This window comes from Lucilia sericata, unplaced genomic scaffold, assembly GCF_015586225.1.
Source record: "Lucilia sericata isolate MDLA Ls3-8-SP2 unplaced genomic scaffold, ASM1558622v1 Contig000640F_arrow, whole genome shotgun sequence".
Taxonomy (NCBI): Eukaryota; Metazoa; Arthropoda; class Insecta; order Diptera; family Calliphoridae; genus Lucilia; species Lucilia sericata.
The window spans coordinates 155819-160092 of NW_023994646.1; positions in this window are offsets into that span (position 1 = coordinate 155819).

The following is a 4274-nucleotide window of genomic DNA, read 5'->3' on the forward strand; positions in this document are numbered from 1 at the left end:
ACATTCATTTGTCGGAAATTACCCACGAACGGGAGAAGCCACAGCGAAAGGATTAATAAAATGTTAGATTCGGCTTGGTAATGAAAATATTGTATACGAGGTTGGTGTCCGATGTATCATCAGATACTAGTATCTGCGCATTTTTAAGGTGTGACGAATGGAACTTTGATATCTCATGATATCTGTCATTCCAGCGCTACTATGGCAAGGGATCAGATAGCTCGAGTACTTGAGCAAATTGCTTGTACATGGACCAGTAGAACCATGTACAAAAAATTGTCAGCTGCGCATAAGAAACACAAAGGGCGCTGATGAGAAGCTCACCCTGTGGATGAAAAGCCCACCTTTTTCTTTCCACTGTCAAGAGGAATAGACCAAATAACTTAATTAGATGATATTTGGACCAACTATTGTCAAATGGCTCGGAAAAAGTGTGAACTTTATGAAATAATCATCAAAACAACGATAGGAATTCAGAAATCGTCTCAACTTCCTCATAAACAGAATGATTTCAGTTTCTGTTGCTGATAATATAATGAAAAAGCACTGCCGAAGTTTAAGAAAGAACTCAAGCTGTAGTCACATAAGGCATTAGAAAAGAATTGAGAGGACTGATAGCATTCCGAAATAATTCAGACTAATATTGAGAAATACAATTTTATTTTTAGTTATGCAACAATCAAATCGAGATTAACTCGATTTTTTTTTTCACCCGAGACTGTATGTATAGACTTATAAAAGAAAAACTTAAAGCTAATGACCTCAAATTGAAAACCACATATTATTAAATACAATTTTCATATTTATTTATAATTTGTTAAACAAATACTACTTAAAAACATATATGCAGTTAAATACTCTTATCTATATCGAGATACACCAAAGCAATTTATTTTATACTTAAAAATCTATTTAAAATCGCTTGTCAATCTTAAATATGTATCTATTCAAATACGATTTATCGGCATTTTCTAAAATATAGTGCATACAAACAAACTTTCATATGCAGTTTTTTATTATAATTTTAAGGTCAAATCAATAAAGTCAGAAAAATAGCGAATATGTATAATTATAGGCCCCTACATTCCAGCTAAAAAAAAAATTGCTTACGGCAGAGGAAATAATACACACTTAACCATACACATAAAGGAAAAGTTCGGGGAATGAGGTTTTTTAGCGTCATCGTCACAATTATAATACTTATATGAGAATATATATCCGCTAATCATTGATTTTTGTTTTTTTCCTAAGGTAATTTGAATTTGAATGATTTTTGTTTTATTCCTGTTGTTGTTGTTGTCGTTGGCATTTTATTTTCTCTAATTTTGTTGTTTTTGTGTATCTGAAATGAAAGCGCTACAATAACAACAAAAAACACTCCTAAACAATATCTATATAGGAAAAAATCGTGATGTTCTTCGTTTAGACGTGCAGCGATTTTTTAATGGTTCCTCGTCAAACAGTTCGTGTTTAATGTCGATTTTGTCTGTGTATATATAGTGGTTGGTATTTTTTTGGATTTTTTTTCTATGGTCAAGAGAAAATTTTTATATACACTCAAGCCCCATAACAAATTATTAATGATTATAGCTACCATTTTTGTATATATATCGTATGGCCTCAAACCCATTAAATATCAAAATATAGTATGATAGATAATATAAAATGAAAACGGCAGCGTCAGACCCAAAATGCAGCTGTAGATAAAAAAAACGATTGAAAAATAATAGGCAGAGGCATATATGGATAATATATATACTTTTCATTTATTGGTATATCTATATATTACGAGGGTAACTGTAAAAGTATGTTTAAGGGTTGGAAACTTGTCAACGTTTTAAATTCCACAACGAATTTCCTAATTTGGAAAAAATCTAACATTGAAATTTCGTCAGAAATATAATTTCTTAAACTTTTGATTGTGGGAAATCAATTACGAAACTCTCGTGGATCTCGACTGCTCAAGTAATTTTAAAGATTCCGTATTGAAGGTTAGGTTACAAAGATCTATCAAAGTCTTGTGGAATTTTTTGATTGTCTGATTAAGGTTTGAACATTTGAGACCCTTTTCTCATAAACAATAAGTAATCAATTTGATCTAGGAATGGAACATGAAGTGGATCCTAATATTTTGTTAGATTAGATTAAAGAAACTAATCCGACGATCTACACCAAAGGCTGCTTTCGATCCTATTTTACGCCCTTTACATTGAATCTGTAAAACTAAGTTTCCTGGACGTAATTTATTAAAATTAACCTCTGAGTAATCCTGAGGTTGTCATATATCTGTTGTGACAAATATATCGCTCCAAACATATTTGAATCTAATTTCGACGAAGCCTGTCAATGATAATGGTTTACATATTCTATGATTGTGCTCATAATCGTATGTGTCCAGTCGGAAAACTTACCATAATAGTAATGTAGGACCTATTCATTCTTAAGAGACTTGATGGCATCCTCTCGTTTTAGGTCACCTCATAGTGGATCCTAAGATTATGTTAGATTAGATTGAAAGGAACTAATCCGAAGATCTACACTTAAGGCTGCTTTCGGTCATATTGTCCGCTCTTTAGATGGAATCTGTGTACTAAAACTAAGTTTCCTGGACGTAATTTATTAAAATTAACCTCTCAGTGATCCTGAGGTTGTCATATATCTTTCGCAACATCGCTTCCAACATATTTGAATCTAATTTCGACGAAGCCTGACAATGAAAATGGTTGTGCCCATAATCGTATGTGTCCAGTCGGAAAACATACCATAATAGTAATGTAGGACCTATTTATTCTCAAGAGACTTCATGTCATCCTCTCGTTTTAGGTCACCTCATAGTGGGTCCTAAGATTATGTTAGATTATATTGAAAGGAACTAATCCGAAGATCTACACTTAAGGCTGCTTTCGCTCCTATTGTGCGCTCTTTACATGGAATCTGTGTACGAAAACTAAGTTTTTGGATCTGTTGTGACAGATATATCGCTCCAAACATATTTGAATCTGATTTCGACGAAGCCTGGTAATGATAATGATCCTCACATTCGATGGTTGTGCCCATAATCACGTGTCCAGATGGGAAACGTACCATAATACTAATGTAGGGCCTATTCATTATCAAGAGACTTCATGTCATCCTCTCGTTTTAGGTTACCTCAGAGGATTTTGTTGGTCCTGCCCACAGTTTCATTATTGCAAATGGCCGTGAGGGATTCTCTCATTCATGCTTATAACTCCGTTCTTGTTGCATCCACGTTTAGCATTTATCAGTTTTACACCTTTAAGTTCCCTTCTCTTTATACATTGCAAGACTTATTCTTTCTGAGGAGACTTCTCCATAGGATCTCTGTGTGGAGGGTGGAATTCTCTTGTCATTGCTTCTAATTCCATTATTTTTACATCGAACGATTTGGCATTTGTCAGTTTAACTTCCTTAAATACTATTGTCGATTATCCCGGAATGGTGCCCAAATAATGGAGAACTAACTTGCCACTTGAAAATAGTTTGGAGATGTTTTTCTTAAAGACCATTAGCTTATAAGCTGATATCGTTCTAATTGCCTTCTGACATGGGAAATATACATTTGTATGTTAACAGATGTTGGCACAAACTTTTATCCTATTTTACACCTGAAGTTATAGCATGGACTTCCGGGATTAGGTTTCTGTTTCCCTGCAAAAATATACTCCATTTAACATTGTGATGTCCTAGATGAGGACCACTTAATCCATCAATGCATTACATCGGAGTAATCAAAAAACTACGCATCCGCATCATGGTCCGATGTAATGCAGACTATGGACTTTGTTGTTTTCAAAAAACAAAAATAAACATGATCCATGCCTGCATTACATAGGACTACTAAACGGATCGTGCATTCCAGTATTGTTTACAGCAGAATAGTTCTTGGATTACCTAAATGGATTATGTATTCCAATAACTTTTGCAGGGTTCTGGGTTTTGAATGCATATCCTCTGATGTTTCCTCTAACGTTCCACTTGACTGCGATCTTCTATATGGGATCAGTGTCTTTATGTTCCGACAATTTCTTGTCTCGCGACGGACAAGTCAGATGTTTGTGTAAAATGGTCAAGTGTGTCCAGTTGATGACGTGTCCTTAACATTAATGACAAGTTTTTTGGAAGTTTTGTCTAAAGATAAGTAAGTACCTCTTCATATCTTATGTACGTTTCAGTTAGGAGAATATCCAACATTGGATGACGTAGTGTTCATGGCCCTACTTAGTCCAAAGCAGCATGTATGCACAACTCTCTAC